Source organism: Melanerpes formicivorus, unplaced genomic scaffold (genome assembly GCF_026170545.1).
Source record: "Melanerpes formicivorus ecotype bairdi unplaced genomic scaffold, bMelFor1.0.p_v2 SCAF_39, whole genome shotgun sequence".
Classification (NCBI taxonomy): Eukaryota; Metazoa; Chordata; class Aves; order Piciformes; family Picidae; genus Melanerpes; species Melanerpes formicivorus.
The window spans coordinates 5,214,870-5,236,438 of NW_027142391.1; the positions used below are offsets into that span (position 1 = coordinate 5,214,870).

Here is a 21,569-nt window from a genome sequence, read left to right on the forward strand (position 1 = left end):
CCATGAAAACCACCAAGGCCCTGGACTAGGACACACACACATACACAAACCCTTGAGCAGCTCCACTGGCTCCAGTTCATCCACTGTGGCAGAGGCAGGACTTGGCACCGTGAGAAGTAAATTCACGCTTGTACAAACCGGGACAACCGCAGCCTCCCCGCCTGACTTTTTTTTCCCCAATGTTTGAATTTTGGGATTTTCTGCAGTGTGTAGCAAAAGCAGCTCTGAAACCCAGACAAATTTTTCAACATTTGATGTAGTTTGCTTGTCAACATTTATCCTTCTCACTGTAGCTCTTTTGGGTAGTGACATAATCAGTTTATTTAAGGCTTTTATTTTCTTGATCTAGCCCCCTCAACCGTGACTTCTGGATTCTGGATACTGCAGAGGGAGACCAAAATAAACTGAAAATTAAAGTCTGTAAAATATGTAAAGAAAAAAAAGAAATCATTGGGAAGGTGTCCTGGCCATGGTTTTGTCTTTAAGATTTTTTTTCCCCCCCCTGTTTGTGTAATAAAGGAAAGTTTGGACTAATCAGTGCCATTATTCTTTCCCCCATCTGCTAAAATGGATTTTAGTTTTTAACTGAGGCTGAGTTTCCTTAATGCATTCAAACGATTTTCAGTGAAACATACATTTGGACAGCATTTTTTTACAGGTCACTGTATTGTATTTCAAAATCAAAGATCTGTCTATGAGTACAGTTACAAAGCACCCTTCATCCCATCAGGTAAGCTTGGTGCCATGGAAATGCAGCCAGCCACCTCTGACAGGCAAGAGAAGGCAGCTTGGTCTAGGAGGGGGAAGGCAGCTCTGGTCAAAAGCGAAGGGACATATCCCCACTGCTGAGGGAAATTCCCTCCTGTGCAGGGAACCAGCTTCTCTTCACAGGCACCAGTTCAGGGACACTCATAAATTATAAAATAATTTCGAAAAAGAGAAGCTCTAAAATCTCATGTGATGAGCTGCAGGCATCTGCCAGTGCCAGAAAACTGCTTTACAGTTTGGGGTACAACCTAGGGGCCTCTGCTATAGGATGCCTGTTTAGGTGTCAGAAGGAACACCAATTCACACAAGAAGACAGTCAGAGCTTCCTTCCTCAACAGTGTCCCAAGGAAGAGCTGCAAGAAACCTACATGGTTGCTCCTGGGTTTTAAGACAAATGAGAAAGACAGCTCGAAGGGGAATCAGAATGAGAGTCACCAGAGGAGGAGGAATCCCAAGCTGCTCTGACCACATCTCCATGCCACCCCTTAGCACAACATAGTGCCAGGCACAGGACTAAGCACTGCAAAATCAAACAGATGCTGGCTTTTAAAATGGTTTTGATTCAGAGGCTGGAACCTGGCAAAGTTTCACCCAGTATGGATTTGTCGCTACCCACAGCTTGGAAAGGCAACTGTCCTTTTCCCGAGCCTCTGCCCAGATCACACAGGAACCTCCTACCTCCCTCACACCACTGAATGCGTTGGGGTTTCTCTTCCACACACCAGATTGTTTCCCCCTCATTTCAAACCTGCCACAGTTTAAAAAAGGGGAAGCAAATTTGGTCAGGATGTAGCAGACTGCACTGACAAGCAAAGTGCTCTTCTGTATCTTTGATGAAGACCTAGCTCCAGCACTCCATCTCACCCATTTAGCATGAACAGAGAAGAGATCCCATCAAACAGGAGCTGGGTTGGGCTATGAAAGCTGGTATTAGACATCTGGAAAACCATCTGAGAAAGCAGGCTTGGGAAGGCAGTAGGGAACTGAATGCCTTATCCTCCCTGTCTGGTAAACACTTCCAACAATCTCAGCACATTCACTACACATCCTCCCAAGCTCAGGTGTGCGACAGGACAGGCATGTAGAGACACAACCTACCAACAGCAGGAAGGGAGACATGAGGAGGGACTGGAAGAGCAGGACAAATGAAGGGGGACAGATGAAGACCAGAAGGCAGGCGGCAGGTTCAGCAGTGCTAGACAGCAAAAATGGCAAATTGGAATGCAGAAAGTGTCTCAAGTACTTCAGGACACCACATTCCACCTTGAACTAGAGAGCAGACCTGGGAGCCCCAAACTCTGGGTGCAGGTGGAAGGGACTGGCCAGAGGTCATACGAAGCAAAACTGTCTCTTTCAGAGGCCCAACACAGCTACAGAACAGCTCCCCTAACTCAAGATGAGTTTTAAACACTAACTTAGATCTCCTGGTTAGAACACATTTCCCATTGGCACTCTGGAGCTTTCCAGTTTCCTTGAGGATGAAGAGTGATGAAGCCACAACACCAGACTGATAACAAAACAGAGAAAGAGAGCAAGCTCGTGGGCCTGGGGGTTCCCATGACTGCCTTAGCAGAGCAGTTCTTCCTGCCTGGAGCCAGGAAGAGTTGTAGAGGGAGATCAAACCTGCCCTGCAAAGTCCCAAATCCAAGTCATGCAAATTCCAGCCTTCCTCCAAGCACTGATAGCAACACAGGGACTCTGACTTCATCAGATGGATGAAGGAAATGGAAAAAGGAGGGGGGGCCTTACTACCTACAAACACACCCCCCACCTCAGGCAAAAGAGGGGGTGTGAATAATGGAGCAAGTTCAGCAGCCAACATTGTTCAGGGTCGAGTCAGTAATCCTCTTTTTCCATTTCCGTTTGCTATTTGATGTAATTATAGTTTTTGATTGAAATCCACCCGGAGTGTAACCCCTCTGCTTAATGCACTGCTTAAATCCTTGGGTACACAACCAGGCTGCTCCCCAGACTCGCCTGGAATAGGAAACCATTTCAATGCCAAAAATAAGTCTTTGCTTTCTTTGGTAACGCCCTCAGTCTTGGCTCAGCCTCTGCTACACCCACCAAAGGAGCAGGACAGGGAGGTTAAGAGGCCTGCCTGATACCACCCCATGGGCTAGTGGCTTTGTGCTAGAAGCTGAACCTGCAAGAGGGATGCAAAACTTCTGAAGACCTTCTTTAATAGCCAGATGCCAGGAGAGGTTCACAGCGGCAAGAACACAGGACCTGGAGCCTGACTTCAACTTTCCCAGTGGATTTGCTGCTTTCCAAACCATAAATAGTAACAACCTGAAGCTCTGTCCTGCCTTCATGTGGGGTGAGCAGTGGTTTGTGTCCTGAAAGGCCTCTTGAGGATAAAATGAGATGATATTCATAGTGCAAAGGAGAGCTGGGAGATCTACCTCACTGTGAAATCAGATCACCAGAGCTGGTTTTTCCTCTCCAGCTCACTCTGCACCACTTGGCCAAGAATGCAGGGCAACAGCTAGACCAGGCCAGACACCAAACGAGTACCTGAACAATTACAGCCCACAGAGGGAGCAGCCCACAGCGGTGTGACTGAGCTAGCAACAAAATCCCTGATACTTGTGGTCAGAAACTGCCTAGGAATTAGCAATGTTTTGGGTGCTCAGTGGACACTAGATACCAAAACCAAAAGGGTTCTCCAAGTACTTCACACCCAGAATGGAACCTCAAGCACTGTACAAAAACCTGGTGCAGCCCATCCTAACAGATGGAGTGAGATAATCGCAGGACGATGATCCAAGGTAAAATTTTAGTCAAGATTCAGTAAAAAATGTTCATTCTCCTATACAGGAGAAACTCAGAGCAGTTCCCTCCATGCCTGTATTGCTTGAAGCAGTCTTCAAGCAAGCACAAGGTGAACATGATGAGAAAACAGTAACTCAAAGCCTTCCCCAGCTGGGGAACAGGACCTCTGGGATTTGAAATGTGATGTAACAATTCCTGTTCCACATCTCCATTTGCAGGAGAATGAAGCCCTCAAAGTTACTCTGTGAGATTTTCAGACTGTTAGAGAAGCTCAGAGAAGTCCAAGAACTCTGCTAAGCTTTGGATGCTTCTACACCCTGAGACATGAGTGCCATGCAGCCCGAGTGGCATGCAGCCAACGCAGTGGAGGACCTTTGGAACCAAACATGGCTCTCTGGACCCGATTCTGTGTGGCTCAGCCTTTACAGCATCATTTACGTCAAGGCCAAGCAGGCAAAGCAGCCTGATCAGAACAGGACTGTTATGAACAACTTTACAAAGGTGAAAGGGACCAGATAATCTGCCCATCCCTTTCCATTTCTTACCAAAGACGAGCCCTAGGTGAAGGAGGAGGTCACTGAACCAGCTTCTGGGGCTGGAGACACCTTCACTAGCAGCACTGTGACTCAGGAGTGAATCAGAGGCAGGCTGGGCCTGGCTGTGGATGGGCTGGGCAACAGCAGGAAGATGAGGCCAGCAAAGCAAGAGAAGCATTTGCCACATGGGAAGTGAAGGGCCCCTGGGCTGGAAAGCAAAACCTGCCCAAGGCTTCCACACTTCTAGGAACTCTCTGTTACTGACAGAACCTGTTAATGGGCTGATCCCAAATCACTGGTGCCTCCTTCACCAGCAGGAAGTGGGTAGCCATCACAGGGCACAGCACAGTGCCCATTGACACATCTGCTGTCCTGTGCTACCCCTTTTTGATGCTCCCCACAGCTGAAGCAGCCCTTCAGCAGAAACCTGCTTTCCAAACAGCTCTCCCAGCTCTGCTCTAGCCCTTCCTCTCAGTGAGCCCAGGCAGTCAGTTTTTTCCTCTCTCCTCGTCAGATATCTGTGTCTCTCTGAAATATTCAGATGATTTGGTTTTGTTCTCTTCTCCCCCACATCAAATCCTCCCCCTGCTCGTGGAAGCAGTGGATTTCACCCAGGCACAGGAGGCTAATTTACACCCTTCAGGGTTTAAAATAGCAGTGGCGTAAATGAAAAGTCCAATTTCTTCAAATTTGCATTGTAAAACCATCCTTCAACTTCCTTGAAATAAATTTTACTATTTTATTAGTGCAAACAAAATGGTAATAAAACACTAATACAGCGCCTTGTATCCAGGGGAAGAGCTAAAATTAACATAGACCGAGCAGTGTTTGCTATTACATTCAATTACCTTTTTACTTGAGATTTACATTCTCATCCCCTTAATCTCCATAGTGGTGGCTTTGAAATCGTTCCCCACAGTCACTCCCGTATTTGGAAGGGACAGCAGGAAAGCCACTCACTCACCACCACCGCTCCTGCTGCCAGCATCCGGGTGCCAGCTGCTTCCCTTGAGAGCCGTGGGCAAGTTTCCCCAGAGCCCCTCAGCAGCAAGTACATTCACCTTCCCCTGTTCATCTCACTCAGGTCTTAAATTCTAAACTCCAGACAAACCCAGTAGCAGCAAAAACACAGCCCATGGTCTGTAGCTGATTTCTGCCTGGCTCTGGAAACCGTTCCTTAATTCTCAGCCACAAGCCGTGTTGCAGGCGAGCTTTATTATCTCCCCTGGACAGATACAGAAACTAAGGCAAAGACTGAGACTGAAGGCAGCAGTTCCCAGTGTAAATCTGGAAGAGAGTATTTTGCAGTGGAAGTATTAGAGCTCTCGCCTGGGACTTGTGGAATTCAGGCTCTGCTGTGGAGTTATTTAACTGGCAATGTCTCCTGCGACCCAGGGGTCCCAGATCCAGAGGCTGGGTTCACAGAAAGATCAGCTCCAGGGCTGTCTGATGAAACTAGGAGAGAACCTGCACTGAAAAGACAGGACACCAAGCATCCAAATCCCAGCAAATGCAATACAGGGAATCCACTTCCCCAGTATCAGGGGAAGAGTTGTAACTGGCAACATCCACAGTGATATCCACAACTTTGTCCAGTAATTTTGATGCACCCAAATAGATTAATTAAGCACTGTGTAGCATCTCCCTTAACCTGGCCAAGAAAAGTCTCATCAGCCTTTCAGGTCCAGTGTGCTCACCACACAGCTACTCCAACATTGCAGGACCACTACAGCACTGAACACAGTCACCTAAGAAGTAAAGGACAATTTGGGAAGGCACTAGCCAGCATCCCAGGGAAGAACATCTCCTGAGAGAAACAGATCTTGAGTGCCACCCAAGCCCAGCACAGCTGTAGTGAACGTACAATACATGGACTGCATGCAAGTGCCTGACAGAGCTGTCACCACCTGTTCAGATGGGACAACACATAGACTGTTCTAACCATGTTCCAGGAAGCCCACAGGCACTGTGTGGCCCTGACAGTAAGCATGTGGAGTAAGCACCAGTGAATTGGCTGCAACACTCCTGCTGAAACCTAACCTCACCAGAATCCATTTTGTCTGATCTAACACACGGTCACTCTAATCTCTAGTGCTCCTTGGGCAGCTATCCCACAGCTCCCAGGTCTTCTTTTGCAAGAAGAACTTCGCAGGTGAGTCAGCACAAGATTTTGTGTCAACAAGAACCTGCCGGTCAGAGTTTTCCTGTGACAGGAAGGTCTATGCCCTAGCATTTGGTGGCACTCAGGAGTCCTCTAGGCAGTATTCCTGATGGCTGCCCTCAAGGTGCTCGTCCTTTTCTCATCAACAAAACCCTTCAGTTTCCACATTTTGTTCCATGACTTGCACCTCTGTCCCCTGAACTGTTCATCTCTCCCTTCTCCTTAACAGCATGGCCTATCCTTCCCCACTAGCCATCCTGATCTCCACGACTAGAGAGGAGGGACCATGCAAAGCATCAGTCTGCAGAACACTCCTAGAATAAATGATAGATCCTCTCCATCCAAGTAACGAATGTGTCCCCAGGGCACCTTTCACCTGTCCACCTTCTAGAAGGCAGCACACAAAGGCCCTTGTGCAAACAAGATTATCACAAGACATCTGAGCAAAACAAAAAACCCCAAACAATGAAGAGTAGGAAGAAGAAACATGCCCAGCAGCACAGGGCTCAGGTTGGTTTCAGCTGGTCTTCTGCCCCTTTTTTCTGTTCTCTTTCCCCTGTTCCCCTGAACAAAGGAAGTTTGTTGTCAGACTCAAACATTTCCTGGGCCTTGTCCGAGTTCCACCTTGTTTTCTTTTTCTCTTCTCCCCACCCTGTACAAATAAAGCAAAAACCAACTGGCACCACCTGTGATGAAAGGACAACTAAATGTAAAATTTTATCTTTCTTTTTTTTCTTTTCTCCCTCCTCCTTTTTTCCCCTTTTTCTTGGCCAGAAGTTTTGGGCAAAGGACAAAAGGTATTGTTGGGTAAGCACAATCCAGTGGCTGAGTCACACTAAGACACTAAAGTGCTGGCTGCTGATGGGGTGGAATAAGCCAAGCTGCTGCTTCACTAAATGCAACAAAACTGCCAGCAGCACTACTGCAAGCTCTGCCAGCTCCAAAGTGCAAGGGGCAACAGAAGATTCTCACAGTAAGAAAAGGTGCAAAGAACTCAAATCTTGGTACAAACATCTTCATCTAAGGAATCTCAGGAGGAAAGACTATCACAAAAAGGCTGGATGGGCTCCTTCCTGGAGACTTGGAAAGTTGTGAAGGTCATAGTAAAGCCAGCAGTGAGCCTTACTTCTGATAAGTGAAGGCTAAGATGCCTTCTTCTGTTCTCCATCCAGGCCTACAGTCGAGCCCACAGCTGGTCAGTGCTGCGCACAGCCTCCTTGCCCCCAGCTTTAAGCTCTTTGAGGCAGGGAGCTTACATTGCTCTGGCAGCCCCAAGCACAACCGAAGGGCAGAGGGCTTCAGGCAGTACCATGAAGCAGAAAATCACCAGCCCGTTCCTGGTTGCAAATTAAATGGTGCCCCAAGCGGGCACTTGCTCAGAGCACGTTCAAAAGCACACTGCAGACCCTGCTATTCAATGGTGCATCTGGGGGAGCTGGAGCACTGGCTGTTTATTTTATGATGCACTTTGGTCTCTCTCAGTTGCACTGTTATCCTACACCTGTTCGCTCCCCTTTCTCTGGGCTGATAACAGACGTTGTGTGGAGTGGTGGCCTGGCCCAGCTCTTCTTGTTTTTAATGAGACACATGTATTTGGTTCCAGACTATCAATAGTCAGGGTCAGGGAAGAGGCAGAAAATTTCCCTCAACAGGCATAATCAGTTCAACAGAAAGATGTCAGTCAAGGTCCACAAATGGGTCTAGGGAGGACAAACATCTTGGTTCATCAACCCTCCCTGGGCGAATCCTGCTCCTCCAGTGCAGCACATCTCCTTTGGAACCCAGGCTCACACGGGGTGTTACACTGCTGCTCAGGTTCTTTAATGCAGACCCAGGCCTGGCTTCTTTCCACAGGCCTGGCATCTTTTCATGGCAGACCCCATGACACATGGAGGCGGCTGAGAACAGGGAATCATGCTTTTCCAGGAACAGGGAATCCAGATTTTCTGGTTTATGAATTTTCCCATCTGGATTTGTTTTGCTGTTCATAGGGTAGATCACCAGAGATAAAGAAAGAAAAGTAAAGAAATATTAGAGCAGTGGCAGCCCCAACAGGCTCGGATGAATTTCTTGTGTGTCACAATCTCCTGTTTGGGCAGAAATTTGAATGTATTTTCCAGTAGCAACACAGATAAACTGGCATCTCCCCCCAGGGCTCTTTCAGTTCTGCTGCTGCCTAAGGGTTCTGTGACGTAGCAACTGAGGAGCCTGGACATGCCCGCTCTCAAGACTGTCTCTGTAAGGACATGGTAACTTCACTGCCACTTGCATGGCAAAAATTAGAATCAGCTGAGACTTCCTAGGGTGAAACCCACGAGAAGAGCCTATAGAGGAGGAGGTTATTACGTGAAACACTGCAAAGAATTAATGCATTGGGGAAATCCTGCACAAGCTCCCAAATGGCACAGGAAGGACTAGATAGGTCATCTCCATCTAACAGAACCAGTAGCTCCATCGCTCCTCTGCAGCACAGGGCCAGTTTTCTGGGGAAGAATAGCAGCTGGATGGTCTGGGAAAAGACCTCTCAAGCCCTACCAAGCTCTCCCTCTGATGTGGCTGCTCTTCCCACCTCTGCATCTTCATCTTAAGGCTCTGAACTGGCTTCTACAGTGCCTGTCTCTCCAGGTACAGAAAGGCACCTGCAGAGTAAAGTAAATATGGGTCTGGACCTCAAAGATTGCTGTAGGTAAGAACAGCCTGACCCAAGGGGCCAGGGGCTGCAATGCTGTGTACTTTGTCCTCCCCTGCCACCCCTAAGCCAGGCTGCTGAATTTACACAGCAAGGACAACTTGGTAAAGACAGTGCGGCGGCTGTCAGCTGGGAGCCTCTGCACACTAAGCTCCTGGTTAAATGTTTTCATCAAAACCAGAGCGAGAAAGTGCAGAGCAAACACCACCAATTAGAGGCTGGGATGAAGCGTTCCTGCCAGCAGATCTGGTGAAAGGGGCATGAGTCACCTTAACCCTTTGGGAGCCAAAGTCAGCACAGCTCCAGAGGGGAAAGGAGGAAGATGAGAGAGGAAATCTCTCACAACCCTTTCATTTGCATTCACTCATTTTCATTTATTTGGAGGAAGCTGGATTCCAGAGTGAACACTTGCAGTGTTCAGAGCCACATTATCCCCTTAACCTCTGCCCTCACCATTCTCATACCTGGAGGAGCCTGAACCAGGCAACACACCCACTCCAGGGAAAGTGGCCATGAGCTATTCTGGAGAGCTGGACAGCAGCTCAGGGCAGAGGCTGCCAGGTGTGTGTTCAGAAGGTCTGGGGTTGGCCATCCCTCAAGCCACTTCTACCTTCCCAGTCCATTCCAGCAAACAGAAAATAGCACAAGAGATCTGCTGATGGCTAAGGTGTCAATAGCAGACCATGGCAGTACTCAATGCTCGTTGCAAGACAAAAGGGCTTGTTTTGGACAAAATGCTTCCCCACAAGACATGATGAAATGCAGCCAGCAGTAAGAGAAGAACATGGGTTAGGATCAGGATTAGGCAGGTATGTCCCTCTTGCCCTAGACTGCCTCTGCCAGGCTGATAATTCTCCAGTTTCTGAAGACGTAAGAGGTGATCAAAACTGAACTGGATTCTTGGGCTCAACGCCCTTTCAGTGCAAATAACAGGCTCCTTGTGCATCATGATTCAGTGCTGAAAAGCCAAAAGTTCAGCTTTCTAGGAGCATCAAATGTTGCAAGATTACAGCCATTTGGAGAGGCTGATCCCTAACTCTGCAACAAACCCTAAAGTCAGAACTACACTTTTGCTCTCTGTCACTCAAACACCCACTGACTCCACCTCAGCACAGGACTGAGCAGACTGCATGTGGACCAAATCCACCAAATCCAGCACAGACAGCACTGCTGTGATAGGTGACCCTTTGGGAGCTTTCTGGAGGAGAATCTCCCCTCAGCCAAGCTTTCCATGTTCAGATGAGGGACAGAAACAGGTACAGAGGTGGTGGAGATGATGCTACGCAGATCAAGAGGAATCCACCCAAAACAAGGAAGCTAAAAGCTAAGAAAAGATAAATTAACACAGCAACTTCTAATGGTGAGATCCTTTCCAGTGTAGGGTATGGCAGGGCTGTGTGGGGGGCGGTCTAGGACCTGGCCCTCCACAGTTGCATGTGTCCAGTGCTAGGGCCCCCAGAAGCTGTGAATTTCAACCATACCAGAACTACTGGAACAGACGGTCTCAGATCCTGCTGAGCCAGCTTGTGGCTGTATTCAAAATTGAGTAAATTTACAGCTGTAAGCTGGGAGTTTATACAACCCGTAACTTGTTAGGGATGGCTGACCAAGCCAGAACGATCGCTCCCCAGCCGACAGCGCGCTTATTGGGCAGACCTTTGAGTGCCTGCTAGCTTGTAGTATTTTTCTTTCTCTTTTGCTTCTGCACTGGAGGGGCGATTAGGAAGGGAGATGTCTATTTTTGTGCCTTTCCTCACCAAAGACAAACTGAAATCAAATCTCAGATTCAATCCACTTTGGATTCTTTAGCACGTCAGCTGGGGACTGCTGTGCAACCGGTGACCGTCTCCTTGGACAAGGCTGCTGTATTCTTCTCACTCTGTGCTGAGTCTTGCAACATGACTAGCTCCAGAGAATTCAATGTATTATCACCAGAATTAGCAAGGCTGCTCTCAGGCTGGCCCCTCTTTCGTGGACACTTTCCTCCCCGTCCAGACCAGAGCCCACAAACACTACTCTGCTCCAGCCTGGGCTGCAAGAAAATGTAGTCTGAGTTCAGTGCAGCAAATACAGTGTCCTGCAAAGACCTTCCTTCCGTCTCCTTTGCAAGGATAAACAGCTGAAGTGGTATCAGACCTGAAGTGGTCTGAACCTGGATTCACAAAGCAACGCAGGAAGTCTGCCAAGTAACAGGCAGGCAGCAGGCAGCAAGTGTAACACAGGACTCCGGGAGCCCTCTGATGGGAACAAAATCAGCATCATTCACTGTGCCTGCAAGTGAAAACACTCTCCAGCCCGAGGAAAGTGCAGGGCTTGCCTGCATGCAACAGCCTCAACCTCACAGCCTTGGGTTTTATTACAGCAAACTCCCAGTTCTTGTCTGAAAGGCATTTTCAGCAGGATACCCAAACACGACCCAACGAGGCTGGATGAGGAGGAGGGGCTCTCCTGGGACTCACGTCTCTGTATGACCATGGACAAGGCAAGGACAGCCCCCCCAGCTTCCACGATGCGCACATTCATGAGCACAAGATGCTCAAGCACGAGGAGAGGGACAAATACCTACCTCAGTCATTACATTGCTGCAGGCTCCCCATTTGCTGCCGTGGGAGGATGCAGTTTTTTAGGCTAAGGAACATTAACAGGTCTCCCCTTTACCCTCCACTCCATTCTGAATATGTAACAGCCCAGAACATCAATAGTTTAAAAAAGTTAAAGAGCCAGCTGAAGCTTTAGGGACTCACTCAAGCAGGATAAAACACTCTTTAGCATCCAGCCACCACGTAAGAAAATCAAGTAAATGGGGACCTTTGGTGAAGTCTTGAACAGGAGACTGAAAAAGGGAAAATTTCCTCTCTCCCTGCTCTGTGAGCAGGGATCACACTGCCTGCTGCCTCTCCCACAGTTTAAAATACTTAAGTCCTCCAAGGTGCAGCTTAATTTTCTTTTTTAAAAAAGAAAAGTGTCAGTCTAATTAGATAAATCCTCCAAGCACGTGGTCTGGAGTTCGTCATGGAAATTAACCTCCTTGAAAGATCACAGTGACTGAAATAAGAAACTGTGTGTTTTGGCATAGTGCAGTGAAATGGGAGATGCAGGCTGCATTTCATACACCTTCCCTTTCATAAACCTGCCGCGTTTCATATCTGCCCTACTGGCCCTTTGCTCGGCACCAAGACTTTATCTCCCAATGCCTGTTTGCAAATCGCTGCTGAGAGGTTACAATAACCCCTGGGAGAGATTTTGCTGGCTCACCAGTGTGAAAGGACACTGCTCCCCTGGTATAAAGCTGGCCGAGCCTGAGGCATTGGTAGAGGGAGGGGCTCATCGCCAGCAGCCCTACACAGAGGATGTTCTGCAGACACAGCCACCATGGGGAGGCAGCCAGGCTGGGAGCTCTTTGCCAGCTTCACCATCCAACATGCAGGAGAGGGTGATTCTGTGCAGCCCTGGCTCTCACTGGCACGGGCACAGGCTGAGCAGGGCAGGAGGAAGAAGGCGCAGGCAGAGCTCACGTAGCTCAGTTTGCATTTATGCCACCTACGCTCACGTTTGGTTACTTAGAAGGCTCTACCTCGCCACACTGGGAAAGGTGTAGAGCTGGGACTCATAGGGCTGAGGAATAAAAAAATTCTCATCCCTCTGCTATTGGAAGCAGAAACAAAACCAGGAAAGAAAAGAATTAGCTTGCAAGTGAGAGCCATCTGCCATCCTTACCTTCCAGTCAGTCAGGACCAGAACCAGGTGATTTTGTACTTTAAGGAAACACTGGCCAGTCAGCTTTTCTCCCAGCCCGCTGGAGAAATGTGTGCTAGGGTCACACTCTCAACCCTTGTTCCACAAGGACTACTGCAGGCCCCTCCTGAGTGATGTTCCACAAGACATTTTAGTACATATCTGAAAGCAGACCCTTTTCACAGTTTCAAATAGTCCTTCCCGTGAAGGGGATGTAAGGATTCTCTTTTAAGCTTTCCAATTCACACTCTCCTGTCAAAGGAGAGCATCCAAAACTAAAAAGCCCCTGAAAAAGCTGTAGAGTTCATCTACCTCCTTCCTTCCCAAGCTGGATCGATGCCGATACGTGCAACACTGTGATGCCCTCCCAGCACTAGGACCAGCCTTGCCAGCTGACTCTCTACATAGAAGGATCAGGACCAGCCTTGGAGACCAACTCTGAGGTGACTTGTTGTACTATCATTGAAATGACAAGCCCTATGGCTCAGAATTTAGAAGCAACCTATTTTCTTTCAAAACAGCATCACTGGTGACAGAACAAAAATAGGAGACCTTCTGGAAAGAAAACCACCCCAAAACATCATGGTGAGCAAGGAGCCAAAGGCTCCAAACAACTGCCAGTTCTGCAGACACAGCCCCATTTCCTACAGCGCTTGTTACATGAGGCCTCCACAGCTGGACGGCTCTAGAGCTCGCCCCAGGAGCAGAGACTCTTGTACCTCTGGGCCCTATTCTAGACTAACTCAATCACGCATGAAAGGTATTAGCTGACACCTCATCAACAGCCACTGGACACAGAGAGCATGGGGGGGGGGGGGGGGGGGAGTGTGTGCAGATAACACAAGAGCCCATTGCCTCCTTGCTACAACTCATTAGCTGTCTCAGGAAAGAGTTCAAAAGACAGACAAAGCACAACTCCATCCATGTTTTCTACTGCTGCCTCCAGCTCAGGGCTGAGGCATGCTGGAAGGACACTACTGGAGAAACCAGGATGAACTCAGCTTTAACACAGTTCCTTAGTGGTTCTCTGCCAAGTACAGGCAAGCCCCACAGTTCCATTACTAATAACTTAATACCTAATAATATTACCAGTGTAACACTTAACCTTTAAGCCAAGCACCTGGACCCAGGAAAAGCAGCATTTAGCAAGACTTACACCTCATTGTATTTGGCTTCTGGTGCCAACTGAGCAAAACTCAGCATCCACAGCTCCTTCCCACCTGTACCAAAATACTTGGAGTTATTGGTAAAAAGGCAAAGCTCCTACTTCAGCCAGGAGCTTTGGTCTGAACAGAGACTACAGGAAGGGACAAAAATTCTGAGTGCAATATTCCACAGCCCTGTTTAGGCTTTGGATACATTAGGCAAATTCCCAATTACAGCCTGCAAGTGGACTTGAGATAAGAGACCAGAAAGAAGGGCCAGTGGGCACCACGGAAGGCTTGGCATCTTCCATTACGCATCAGCACACTTAGCCAGGCTCTGCCAACCCTGAAATGTTTTTTTTCCAAAAGGCGCACACACACACCCTTTGAAACGGCTATGGTGAAATCTGCCTGGAGAGGGAAGGACCCAGCAACGCAGGCAGGTTCCCGACTCCTTATCAGAGCAAGCAGCCCAGCCCCTGCAGTCACTTCAGCGGCGTCCTCTCTCACTGCCGCACGGGCTCCACTCCTCCGAGGCCACTGCAAACACACTGCCAAGGAGGTCTGCGATACCTGAATCCAGCACGGCCTCCAAGACACCGCCAGGTTTTGCTGTCAGCCTGAAGTTTGCGGGCTGGAGCCCAGCGGAACGCGGGTGGCGGCAGCCCGAGCCGAGCCGTGCTGTGCTCTAAGCCACCTAGTGTCGGAGCAGCGGGCGCTGCAGCGGACGCGCTGCAGGTGCGGGGAGCCGCGCTGAGGGGACCCGGCCAAGGGCAGGAGTGGTGACATCCCACAGCACGAATGCGGGGGAGCTAAGGGCAGGGTGCGCGGGCTGAGCAGGCAGCGAGGTCCCGCCCTGAGCTGAGGCGCAGGCACTGAGCCAGGGGCATGGTAAAGCACCCGGCCTATAGCCCAGCCTGGGCAGCCAGGCCCTTTAGCATAGGCCCAAAACGGGAGGCCAGCAGCCTTGTTCCTCAAACCAAAGCCTGTCAGAGAACACCAACGTTAGAGGCGCGTATCGCAGCCCCAGCCTGGGTTGCTTACCGTCTCTGGGATGCAAACTTGGGAGACAACTTTCCCTGACACGGGCCTGTGGAACAAACCAAAAAGTGCCCCAGAGCCCAAGCCCTGCTAACCCCTGCCCACCCCCTCAAAAACTACTTTCATCCAGACCTCCTCTGCTGCCCCTGCAGAAGCCCCCTCCTCCTCGCTCTCTTTCTCTGTGTCCTCGAGACTCCTCTCACCTTGAGGAGTGTTAGGATTACCCAGCATTTACACTCAATGCTCCTCTTTATTCCTTAAGACTTATTAAGAATGATAATGAGCTCCAAAGCAGTGACACGTCTCTCTCTCTCCCCCTCTGTCGCGCTCTCTCTCTCTCTCTCTCTACGTGCCTTTTCCGTCAAAGGCACACAGGACAAATCCGACCAAAAAAAAAAAAGCCCTGACAATATGGATCAAGGACACATAAGGATTTATATTCTACAAATCCAGCCTTTTTTGTGTTTATTATTTCTACTCAAATTCTACCCTTTCCTCTTCTTACTCATATTCTCCCCCCTCTACCCCAACCCTCTCGGACTTTGAATGAGAAAGAAGAAGAAGAGAGGAAGAAAGCTGCGTGGCTGGGAAGCCTTGTTAATGTGGAGCTCTTAAACGGTTGATTAATTTTAGCAAAATTTACGATGCGCTCTTGCTTTTCTTTGAAGCTGCAGTCTTACACACCAAAAGCAAGTTAACTTTAAGAGCTCTCTCGTGAGCCCGCTGCCCCCTAATTCCTGGATGCCCCATTTAGGTGCACAAAACATACAGGAGAGAAATACTGTGGCAGGGCATGGAAGCAGGTGCCCTGCCGGGTGCTCAAACTGGTTTGATTCTAATCATGGCAACCTGAAAACTCTCAACTTCTACCTGTTTCACTTCCTATAAATATTAAAAAAAAAAAAAAATAAAAATCACTAGTCAGTCCTTCAAACCCAAAAAGAAACAGATACATAAACACCAATTCCAAGCGAAGTCTCTTTAAGCTACATCTTATCATGCCAGAGCAATGCCAGGCTCTCAGCTGCATTAGAAACATCAGGTTCTCCCTCTGCCACCTTTAAACCAGCCACGTCTCGCCAGAGGCAAAATCTGAACCCACGGAAACGTAACATACAGATTCACACAGACCCTGAACTATACTTCAGTATTTCAGTCATCACCCCAGCTTCCTCCTACTCAGTATTTGCTTTTATTCTTTGTCTCCCTCTGCTAGACTCTGTTTTTCTGATATAGACATCAGGAGGTTAAGGGCTCAATTATCAAGTCTGTTGAATCCTCAGCTTCACATTACTTGGTGGCTTCTCTGTGGCTCTTCGGAAACTACACTGCAAAAACCCTTTCCTTCTTGGCTCTTCTTTTTCCTAACTTTCAGTGCCCGTTTCTGACACACCCCTGCGCGCGAACCCACAAATCTGTTTGGGGTGAACCCTCCCAACCCCTAACCCTTATGTGTGTGAACAGAGAGAAACCGTGAACTGGATTGGGAGAGAGAGACATTAATAAAACCACCCTAAGAGTGCCTAGGCAGGCTGAAGCGTTCGCGATCTTCAAACCTACAGTAACATCCACATGGAATTTACAAAATATGATTGGAGTGGTTCTAATTAGCCCCGGTCTGTGGAAAAATTGGAAGGAAGCGGCTCTTTGATTAATGTTACAAACCAGAAAGGAAACAGATTTTAAAAGTTAAAGTAGCAGCATTGTGGAACACAGCATCATTACCAGCATACGTTTATGATACCTGCTCCAAGCAGATGGCTTGGGGTTTTGTTTTTAAGGTTTTTTTTTTTCCCCTTTTTACTCTAAGGAAAAAAAAAAAAAAAGGAAGACAGGATGCAAGTAAAAGCTTCTGTTTATGGAAGTGTGCGGCGCTTTTATCTCCCAAGGAATTTATATAGCTGGACTGTGTATAAATCCTTCTGAAAATGAAATTAGCAAAACCAAAACAGGGGTGAAGGTGCTGGGGGGAGAAAAGAAAATCACCACCTCAGTAAATCATAGCGGATAACCACCCCCTGGCTTGGACAGATAGCAAATTCAGCTTTAATAGGAAGAAAGAGAGTTGGGAAGGGAAAGGACAAGATTCATACCTGCAACCAACTCCTGGCAAAAAAATGGGGGGCTATTTTTAATAAGCTTTTGAAAGTCAAAGTGCAAGTTTGCTTGAGATTGAAAAGCAAAAGGAAATAAGTTTTTTTTTTCCAGCCAGCTTGATTGTTTTGGGTGGAGCTCAAGCATGTGTGTATATATGCTGTATATAAAAATGAATTACTAATTCTTTCCTGGAAACTGTTTGAATTGCAATCTGCAAGATACAAAAACACACCTTTATTTTAACACTGATTTTAATGCAGATAGAATCCGGGGGGGGGGGAGGGATGGATAGCAAGGGGAACATTTTTCCCAGTACACTGAAAAGCCCTTGAAAAAGAATTAAAACCTCCCCACACATGGACACCCAGAGACACACACACACACACACTTCACTCAGCTGCACAACCACCAACTGAACTCAAGCTTTCAGTGGCTTTTCCCTGTACCAAGGCTTCGCTCTGAAACTGCAAGAATGACAACGTCATGTGTGTGGAAAGCTGACACTTGGAGCTTTTAAAAAGAAATGAGGAAAAATAAGCTGTTGACTTCTTGGTTAAAGTATTTTCTTGTTCTAACTCATGTTCTTATGTCACTGGGCTAAAAAAAAAAAAGAGAGCGAGGGAGAGAGAGATATGACTTTCCTTGAATGATCTGTTTAACCTAAGCCAGAGGAAAAAAAAAAGAAGTCATTAATTACTTATGTGAGCTATTGCTTCTGAAAGACAATAAACCTGCCTGGTCGCCATGGATATGACATATTTGCTCTGAAAACAACACAATAATTAGCAAAGGGGAAAGATACAAGGAGAATATGCAAACTCCTGAGTTTAAAGCCATAGTGTTTCTTTTTTTTCTCCCCCTCCTCTTTTTACTTGTCAGAGTCAATTCTGTTTGCAATTCAAATCAAGCAAATAAACAGAATATTTACCCCCCCCCCCAAAAAAAAATAAATTAAATGCTTCTGCACGCTCCAAATCACACACACAAAAAAAAAAAAGGAAGGAAAAAAAAAACAAAGGAAAGAAAAATTAATAGGGCAAAAAGATCAAGTCCAGTGTGCAGAGATCACAAACCACTTAGGTGTTCTCCACATACATGTGCGTGTACGTGTGGGTCTATGTGAAATACAAATGCACCCGCATGCAGCACCCCAACGGGGCAGGTCCCAGCGTTACAGGCACTACTTCCTCTAGGATTATTTCATTCCTAAAAGCAACCCAGAAGCACCCTGAGAGGAAAAACGCCCCTGGTTTCAGGGAGTGGAAACACTCTGAAGATACACCAAGAGCAAGTACAAGGGGTTGTGACTGTGTTAACCGTGCATTGTGCTGGTAGCATTTTCTTGGCAAACCTTTTAACTTTCCTCCAGAAGATGAGCAAAAAGCCCCAGCTGGTGTGCCCCGCCTGACCAGCACACCACCAGCCCACCAGGACTCCTCCAATTTTAAGCATGTAGAAAAAAAAAAAAATAAAAATTCTTCTCTGCCCTCAATTACTTTTTATAAAAGTGATGTGACACTGAAACAAGACACAATAATGCAATGAGCAAGTTAAGAAACCATGAAAAGTGAGTTATATGCTGAGGGACTCCTTGGAAATCATTTATAAATGTTGCGGGGAAAATGTTTTTGAGATTTCTCTCTCATTAAGATGAGACAAAGACTATTAAAACCTTCTCTAATGCGGTAGCTTACTGGATTCTGACCTTCCACATTTAGAAACCAAGTCATAAAAACACCCTAACAGGCACTTTATCTTTAGAGATATTTGACTTTGAACTTATTTTAACATTAAAAAGGCTTGGGAGGTATAAAAATAACAATATAGTTGCCACAAGTTGCTGCTGTTGTTGTTGTTGTTTTCACTGCTAAAAAAAAAAAATAAAATCTTTAGAACAAAATAAGCAGATTAAGGAAACATCCCCCTAATTTAACTGGCTTTTTCCTTTTTTTTTTTTTAAACAATAGTTTGAGCTGGACTCTTTGATCTTGAAAGGGTTCTGCTATCTTGTGTGATGAGGGGGGAAAAATGATCTGTTTTAAATGATGATGCAAAGAAAAAAAAAAAAAAAGGATCAAAGCCCTGACTTTCTGTTAGCCATAATAAGCTCTGTCTTGCACAAAGCTTCAACTTCAGGCTTTAATATATAAAATATACAAGAGCCCAATAAAAGCACTGAAAAGGTACAAAGTCTGAAAACAAAAGGGGACGCTGCTCCTTTAAACGTTTTAGTGCATATGGAGTTTGATTTCTGAAAGAGATCAGTTTAACATCTCCATAGAAACCAGCAACAGATTATCATCAACAGAATAAATAACTAGTCTAATAAATTAAACAGGAGGCATAAGATCTGGAAACTTGATTACTGAAGTTCAACAATATTCCCCCATAAACTCTTCCAACCCACCTTTAGGGTAGCTAACAAGGTGGCAGCGACACACAGATAAAGGGAAGGTGGGAAGCAGACAGGACTTCTGGAAATGAGAAGTCCAAAACCTTGGTGAGAAATTATTACCCACTAAGAGTCAGCAAATCAATAGAGGAAATAAATTCATCCATGAAGTTTTGGGAGAGCCAGCTCCTCTTCTAGGGAGCGGGCGGCGCGGCCCCACCGTGCTGAGAAGCGCGGAGAGGAGGGGGCACACAGAAGGCTGGACCTGCAGCTCCTGAGAAGTTTCACCTCCCCAGCTCGAAAGGGCAGGAGGACTCGGGGCGATCGATCAAACCCGCCGGGACTCCAGCGGCCTCCAGCCGCACCCCATCCCGGAAAGTTTGCCGAAGTTGCTGCCGCGCAGCCCGCCGGCCCGGCGCCCGCCCCAGCCTCTTGACAGCTCGCCCGCCGCCCCGTCCGGCGTTGAGCCCCGCTCCTCCTCTGCGCCCCCCACGTTGCCCCTCGCCCCTCCGCCGGTACCGGCGCTACGCGACCGGCGGCGCTCGGGGTCCCGGCCCGAGACCGCTCCTCGCCTGCTCCGTCAGCGCCCCGCCGTTTCCCCCCCTCCCCCCCTTACCCCGCCGGCCCGGCTCTGAGTGACGGCTCCGACACCTGTTCCCCGTCCCTAGAGCCTCCGAGGCGGGCACCAGCTCCCCCGGGAGCCCCGGCCCGCTCCCCCCGCCTGCCACCGCCCCGGCCCCGGGCGTCCGCCCCCTGCCCGCCGCTGCCCCGCCGCGCAGGGGGAAAGGGGGAAAGGGGGCGAGGAGGGGAGGGAGGCGGAGGGGGGAAAACTTCCTGGCTCCGGATGGCAAATCAGCTGCGCATTCTGCAAATGCCACCGGGTAAAAATAACCTGCTGCTTCGCCTGGGGGACCGGGCACCGGCTGCCCCCAGCCGTGCTCGCGGCGGCCCCTGCCCGCCCTGTCCCTTTGCCAGGGGGCCGCGGTCGTCTCGCTGCGGGCACTGGGCGAAACGCTGCCGGCCCCGGCCCGACCACTTTGCAGAAAGTTCCCCGGCACGACTCTCTCCGCCGACACCCGGCCCTGCCCGCCGAGCGCTCCCGCCGCCGCTCGCTCAACTTTGCTGCCGCTGCCATCCCTCCTCCCTTCGCTCTCCCGGTGCCTGCGCTCGGCCGCACCGGGACCCCCCGGGCGGTGCAGCGCGGCGGGGCTGCGGTTACCTGCGCCCAGTGCGGAGCGGGAACACGTGTTCTCCCGTCCCCTGCCCGGGCTCCTGCCAAAGTCCTGCAAATTGACGGACGCCGCCGCGGCCCCGGCTCTGCCGCTGAGCGGGCACCCGCGCTGCCCCGCCGCCGCCTGCCCCCCCCAACTCCCGCCCGCCGCCGCGGCACCCCCGCCGCTCCCCGCCTCCTGCGGAGCCCAGCGGCCGCTGCTAACAGCCGGTGCCCGCAGAGGCTGAGCGCTTGCCCCGCGGGAGCTGGGCGCGGAGCGGTGCCCACCTGCCGGGTAGCGCCGCCGGTCGCCCGCCCGCGCAGCGCTCCGGCCCCAGAGCCAGCGATCCGGGGCTGGCGGCGACGGGGCCGGAGCCGGGCGGGAGCGGACGGGCTTACCTGCACTTGGGGCTGCTTTGGGTGACTTTCCAAGTCAAGGGAAATGTGTGTGTGTTTGGGATGGAGGCTACAGCGCGCATGCGCCATCAAACTTGCCCTGATCCCGGATTTTTCCTCCTCGCGCTCCCCTTCGCTTTGATTATTGAATTTTCCTATTTCTAACAGGAGGGCGGGCGGCGCACAAAACCCGGCCTGGATCCCACCGCCGCCTGCCCTGGCCCGCCCAGGGAGGGGAGCGAGAGAGCGGGCGGGGAGACAGCGGGCACGGAGCGGAGTCGGTCTCCATGAAAGCAGGGCAGGCAGGCAAGGGAGCGGCGCATGCAAAACCCGGACCGGATCGGCCTCCCCTGGCAAGGGAAAGGGCGAGAAGTGGCCCCGTTTCCCAGCCCGCGCAGGCAGTTCCCTACCTAAACCCTGTCCCCGAACCCGGCGGTTCCTGTCCCCCGCCCGTCCTCCTTCCCAGCGAGGCACGGCAAGTTTTGCACAGTTTTCTCTTTTGCAGCCTGGTGACCTCTGCTCATCTTAGTTCCCCGAGACTAAACTCCGTGGAGATCAGCCACAACTAGGCTGCTTGTATTGGTTTATTCTCCTTTTCCCAGGCATAATGTTCAGATTCTATTT

General features: G+C 49.3%; 1 protein-coding gene across 4 annotated transcripts in view; it reads right to left on the minus strand.

Annotated features, from left to right (window-relative positions):
* The window catches only part of CASZ1 (castor zinc finger 1), a 202,145-nt gene extending 181,025 nt beyond the window's left edge, over positions 1-21,120 (minus strand). For all 4 annotated transcript variants that reach the window (XM_068158406.1, XM_068158403.1, XM_068158405.1 and 1 more), the window contains exon 1: positions 20,949-21,120. The gene's annotated coding sequence lies outside the window, so the exon portion shown is untranslated. The remainder of the gene's footprint in view (positions 1-20,948) is intronic.
* Between the last annotated feature and the right edge of the window lie 449 nt (positions 21,121-21,569).